Consider the following 7182-nt stretch of genomic DNA (forward strand, 5'->3'; position numbering starts at 1 on the left):
AAAGCGTTGGCAGCCCTCGCATTTGTTGACCATGTCCACGACCTCCTCGAGGGCCCTGGGCCAGTAGAATCCGTGGCGGAACGCCTTGGCCACCAGGATTCTAGAGGCGGCATGATGCCTACACTCCCCCTCGTGGATGTCTCTGAGGATCTCCTGCCCCTTTTGTGATTCGACGTAGCATTGGAACACGCCAGTCACGCTATGCCGAACCAGCTCGCGATTGATGATGGTGTAGGCTGCTGATCTGCGTTGAATTTGCCTTGCCTCCACCTCATCTTGAGGAAGTTCACCGCGAAGAAGGAAGGCCCAGATGGGTTGAGCCCATGACAGAGCTGACACAAGGGTTGGCTCCGTCTTGACATGAGTGTCAGGGGCTTCTACAGCCCCCGCGCTTGATGAAGCTATCACACGCTCGAGACTCTCTGTCTCTGATGTCGTTGTGGCAGCCGGCTCGCCATCTACCTCCATGACGTCCATCCACTGGCTGTCGAGACGACAGGATTCGAGGCTTGGCAAAGCCGGATTTGTTGTTGTAGCCGGCGGAGTAGTCGTAGCCGGTGAAGCAGTTGTAGCCGGCACCACAATTGGAGTCGACAGAGCCAGTGTAGCCGGCACAGCTGGCGTAGCCGACGGCGCTTGTACTGAGGGATCAACCGACACAAAATTGAAGCCGACTCCGGAGATGGCTTGTGCAGCTATTCGAGGGAGACGCCGGTTGGAATTGCTTGTCTTGTAGAGCCGATCTTGGCCAATGTATCAGTCGCCTCGTTGTCCGCCCTGGGAACGTGGTGAAACTCACAGCCCTCGAAAGGGCCGCTGAGCTGCTGGATGAGGAAGCGATAGCTCGCCATGTTGGCGTGCCTGGCGTCCCATTCTCCAGAGACTTGCTGCACCACGAGATCCGAGTTGCTGAAGCAAAGGAGCCGTCGGATGCCAATCTCCTTGGCAAGCCGGAGGCCATGAGTGAGCGCTTCGTACTCGGCGACGTTGTTGGAGGCGGCGAAGTGAATCAGGAGAGCATACTTGAGTTGATCTCCTTTCGGAGACGTAAAGACAATGCCGGCTCCCAGACCAGTTCGCATCTTCGAGCCGTCGAAGTGCATCCGCTAATGAGTAGAATCTGGAGGGAGCGGCTCAAACTGGGTTTCGGCCCAGTCGACAAGGAAGTCGGCCACCACGTGAGACTTGATGGCAGTGCGCGGCTCGTAGCGGATGTCGTGGTCAGCCATGGAGATGGACCACTCGGGATCCCGCCAGTCACATCACGGTTGCCCATGATTTCTGAAAGTGGAGCAGTGCTCACCACAGTGATGGCATGCTCTTGGAAGTATTGCTTCAACTTCTTTGCGGCAAGGTGCCGTAGCAACAAAAATCCTTCCCTGGCGCGTAGGATTTCTTCTTGTTACTTCTATGGTTTGCGTCGGTTTTTCCCTTGAAGAGGAAAGGGTGATGCAACACAGGAGCACTAAGTATTTCCCTCAGTTTGAGAACCAAGGTACCGAACCAAAAGGAGGGCCTCGTCAAGTCCAAAGTACCTGCACAAAAGCAAACAAGCTTGCACCCAACGCTTCAAAGGGGCTGTCAATCCCTTCAAGATTGTTTGCAAAGTGAGATCTGAAGGCGGAAAGTGCAACAAAGTAAAGAGTGTAAGGCTGAAAATATGGTATGGAGTAGACCCGGGGGGCATAGTGTTTTCTAGAGGCTTCTCTCAAAATAGCAAGTATTACGATGGGTGGACAAATTACTGTCGAGCAATTGATAGAACCGCGCAAAGTCATGACGATATCTAAGGCAATGATCTAGCATATAGGCATCACGTCCGAGACAAGTAGACCGATACTTTCTACATCTACTACTATTACTCCACACATTGACCACTATCGAGCATACATCTAGTGTATTGAGTTCATGAAGAAGAGAGTAACGGTTTAAGCAAGATGACATAATGTAGAGGGATAATCTCAAACCAATGATGAAAACCCCATCTTTTTACCCTTGATGGCAACAACACGATACGTGCCTCGCTACCCCTTCTGTCACTGGGTGAGGTCACCGCACGGTATGAACCCAAAACCAAGCACTTCTCCCATGGCAAGAATCATAGATCTAGTTGGCCAAACAAAACCCACAACTCGAAGAGAATTACAAGGATATGAAATCATGCGTAAGAGAGATCAGAAGAAACTCAAATAAGATTCATAGATAATCTGATCGTAAATCCACAATTCATCGGATCTCGACAAACACACCGTAAAAGAAGATTACATCGGATAGATCTCCATGAAGATCATGGAGAACTTTGTATTGAAGATCCAAGAGAGAGAAGAAGCCATCTAGTTACTAGCTATGGACCCGTAGGTCTATGGTGAACTACTCACGCATCATCGGAGAGGTCATGGTGTTGAGGAAGAAGCCTTCCGTGTCTGAATCCCCCCACCGGCAGGGCACCAGGACGTGCCCTAGATGGTATCGTGCGGAGACAGAAGCTTGCGGCGGCGGAAAAGTGATTACGATGCTCCCCTGATTTTTTGGGAATATTTGGGAATTTATAGGCGCAAGATCTAGGTCAGGGGACCTCCAGGGGGCCCACAAGCCTGCATGGCGCGTCCCCTGGCCGCGGGGTGGGGGCTTGTGGGGCCCCTGGGGCTCTTCTGGCTTGGCCCCCAAGCTCTCCGATCTTCTTCCGTTCCAGAAAAAATCTTTTCGAGGATTTTCTTCCGTTTGGACTCCGTTTCAAAATCTCCTCTGAAAGGGGTCAAAAACATGGAAAAAACATGAACTGGCACTTGGCACTGGATTAATAAGTTAGTCCCAGAAAATAAGTAAAAGGCATGCAAAACATCCAAAGTTTGACAAGATAATAGCATGAAACCATCAAAAATTATAGATACGTTGGAGACATATCAAGCACCCCCAAGCTTAACTCCTGCTCGTCCTCGACTAGGGAAGTGATAAAGAATGAATTTTTGATGTGGAATGCTACCTAGCATAGTTTTCCTTTGCAACTTCTTTCACGTGGCATAAATATTCAGATCCGTACGATTCAAAACAACAGTTTTCTATTGACATGAAAACAGTAATACTTCAAGCAAACTAGCAAAGTAATCATGAACTTTCAAAATAACAAGGCCAAAGAAAGTTATCCCTACAAAATCATATAGTGTGGCTATGCTCCATCATCCTCACACAACTGATGTAAATCATGCACAACCCCAGAATTGGCCAAGTAATTGTTTTCGCACTCTTACTTTCTCAAACTTTTTATAACTATCACGCAATACATGAGCGCGAGCCATGGATATAGCACTATATGTGGAATAGAGTGTGGTGGTGGTTGTGAGACAAAAAGGAGGAGATGGTCACATTGACTCGGCGTATCAATAGGCTATAGAGATGCCCATTAATATATATCAATGTGAATGAGTAGGGATTGCCATACAAGAGATGCACTAGAGCTATAAGTATGTGAAAGCTCAAAAGGAAGACTAGTGGGTGTGCATCCAACTTGCTTGCTCACGAAGACCTAGGGAAATTTTGAGGAAGCCCATCATTGGAATATACAAGCCAAGTTATATAAAAGATTCCCACTAGCATATGGTAGTGACAAAGCAAGAAGCTCTCAATCATGAAGAACATGGTGCTAATATGAAGCACAAGTGTGGAAAAAGATAGTAGCATTGTCCCTTCTCTCTTTTTCTCTCATTTTTTTTATTTGGGCTCTTAGGCCTCTTTTTTTTTCTTTTTTCTTTTTTCTTTCTTTTTTGTTTTTGGGCTCTTTGACCTCTTTATTTTTTATTTTTTATTTCCTCACATGGGACAATGCTCTAATAATGATGATCATCACACTTTTTAGTTACTCAAAGCTCAAAGATCACAATGATGATGACTCCATAGGAAATGCCTCCGGTAGTGTACCGGGATGTGCAACGATCTAGTATGATCATGCAATGGTAATATGAGAGTGACGACACAAGTCATGAGACGAAACAGTGGTAGTTGCATGGCAATATATCTTAGAATGGCTATGAAAATGCCATAGTAGGTAGGTATGGTGGCTGTTTTGAGGAAGGAATTTGGTGGGTTTGTGCACCGGCGAGAATTGCGCGGCACTAGAGAGGCTAGCAATGGTGGAAGGTGAAAGTGCATCTAATCCATGGACTCAACATTAGTCATAAAGAACTCACATACTTGTTGCGGAAGTTTTTTATTAGTAATCGAAACAAAGTGCTAAACGCATACTCCGAGGGGAAGGGTTGGTAGGTGTAAACCATCGCGCGATCCCGACCTCAACACAAAGGATGACAATCAATAGATCAATTATGCTCCGACTTCCTAACATAGCGGTTCACCATACATGCATGCTACGGGAATTACTAACTTCAACACAAGTATTTCTAGATTCACAACACCCTACTAACATAGCTTTTAATATTCCCGAATCCATGTCTCAAAACTAATTGAGAGGAATCGAAACTTTTCTTTCTACTCAATGCACATGAAGATGGAAGTTTTTGTATCCTCTTTGGGTACCTACACATGGGACTACTTTCATAGCATAAGCCAACTACCAAATCACACACCGCCGTGCTCTAAAGATATAAGTGAAGCACAAGAGCAAAAGGTATCTAGCTCAAAGGATATAATTTAATCACTAGAGCAAAAGTATCTAGCTCAAAAAGATATAAGTGAAGCACTAGAGCAAAAGTATATAGCTCAAAAGATATAAGTGAAGCACTATGAGCATTCTAGCAAAATCACGATGAGTGCATGTCTCTCTCTCAAATAGGTGTGCAGCAAGGATGATTGTGACACAACAAAAAGAAAAGACTCCTAAGATACAAGACGCTCCAAGAAAAACACATATCATGTGGTGAATAAAAATATAGCCCCAAGTAATGTTACCGATGGATTGAAGACGAAAGAGGGGATGCCTTCCCGGGGCATCCCCAAGCTTAGGCTTTTTGGTGTCCTTGAATTTGGCTTGGGGTGCCTTGCGCATCCCCAAGCTTGAGCTCTTTCCACTCCTTGTCTCTTTGTCCATGAGAACGTCACCTAAGACTTGAAAACTTCACAACCCAAAACTTAAACAGAAACTTGTGATAACATTAGTACAAGAAAACAAACTACCACTTCTTTTGGTACTATAGAAAACTTGAATTCCATCTATATTGAGGATGGGCTACTGTATTCTCACTTTTCCATGGCTAGTACCCCCCGATACTAAAAATAGTTTCATCAAAATAAGCAACCAACCCAACAAAAACAAAATCTGTCAAAAACAGACCAGTTTGTAGCAATCTGTATACTTCGTATACTTCTGGTACCTCAAAAAATCTGAAAAATTACGACGGTTTGGGGAAAAGCATATCAATCAGCAGCAAAAAGAATCAGCTCAAAATCTCTTTCTGAATAAAATGAAAAATCATCTCGTGAGCAGAAAGTTTCTGTCTTTTTCCAGCATGATCAAACAACCATTACCAAGACTGATCATAAAGGCTTTGCTTGGCTCAAATACAAAAAGAAACACAAAAAGAACAATCACAATAGAATTATGAAAGTGTGGACGCAACAAAACAGAAAGAAAAAAGATAAATTCATTGGGTTGCCTCCAAACAAGCGCTATTGTTTAACGCCCTTAGCTAGGCATAGAAGCGATAGAACCACATATCGTCGTCTTTGGTGCTCAAACCATAAGTGGCCCTCATCATGGATTCATAAGGCAATCTTATTTTGTTTCTAGGAAAGTGTTCCATACCCTTCCTTAAAGGAAATTGAAATCTAATATTCCCTTCCTTCATATCGATGATAGCAGCAATAGTCCTTAGGTAAGGTCTACCAAGAATAATAGGGCATGTAGGATTGCAATCAATGTCAAGCACAATGAAATCCACGGGTACATAGTTCCTATTTGCAATAATAAGAACATCATTGATCCTTCCCATGGGTTTCTTGACAGTAGAATCAACAAGATGCAAATTAAGAGAACACTCTTCAATCTCATTAAAACCCAGAACATCACATAAAGATTTTGGAATCGCAGAAACACTAGCACCCAAATCACACAAAGCATTCCATTCATAGTTTTTGATTTTGATTTTGATGGTAGGTTCCCACTCATCATGAAGCTTTCTAGGGATAGAGACGTCCAATTCAAGTTTCTCTTCAAGAGCTTTTATCATAGCTTCGACGATATGATCGATAAAGGCTTTGTTTTGGCTATAAGCGTGTGGAGAGTTTAACATGGATTGCATCAAAGAAATGCATTCAATGAAGGAGCAACTATCATAATTGAATTCATTGAAATCCACGATAGTAATTTCATTACTACTCAAAGTTTTAACGTCTTCTACTCCACTTTTAATGCTTTTAGCATCAAGATAGATGGACTCCGAATCATTGGGGCACTTTTCAACCAAAGTGGATTCATATCCAGCCCCATAATCATTAGGTTTGACACAAGAAAACAAAGATTCAATGGGAGTCACACCAAGCACTTCAAGATCTTCGTGATTCTCATCACGAGAACACGCCTTTTTAAGCCATTCATGTCTAGCACGAATTTGGGCGGTTCTTTCTTGGCTCTCAATCATGGAAACACGCATAGCTTTCAAAGTTTCATCCATGTTGATTTTGGGAGGAGCACATCTAACTTTCAAAGCATCAACATCACAATAAATCCTATCAACGCTCTTAGCCAAATCGTCAATTTTGAGTAGTTTTTCCTCTATGGACGCATTGAAAATCTTTTGAGAGTTGATGAACTCTTTGATATTACTCTCTAGATCAGAGGGTAATCTATTGTAATTTCAATGGGTATTGTTGTAGGAGTTGCCAAAGTTAGTAGAGGAGTTACTAGGAAAAGGCCTAGGAACATAGTTTCCTCTAAAAGCGTTGTTGTTGCCAAAGTTATTCCTACCAACAAAATTAACTTTCAAGCTCTAGATCAGTTGATTTGGAGAGTTGATGAACTCTTTGACTCTAGATCAGAGGGTAAGCTATTGTAATTTCCATGAGTATTGTTGTAGGAGTTGCCAAAATTATTAGAGGAGTTACTAGGAAAAGGCCTAGGAACATAGTTTCCTCTAAAAGCATTGTTGTTGCCAAAGTTATTCCTACCAACAAAATTAACGTCCAGTCTAGCATTGCTACTCTCAATCAAAGAATACAAAGGAAAATCATTAG

The sequence above is a fragment of the Hordeum vulgare genome, chromosome 1H (assembly GCF_904849725.1).
Source record: "Hordeum vulgare subsp. vulgare chromosome 1H, MorexV3_pseudomolecules_assembly, whole genome shotgun sequence".
Classification (NCBI taxonomy): domain Eukaryota; kingdom Viridiplantae; phylum Streptophyta; class Magnoliopsida; order Poales; family Poaceae; genus Hordeum; species Hordeum vulgare.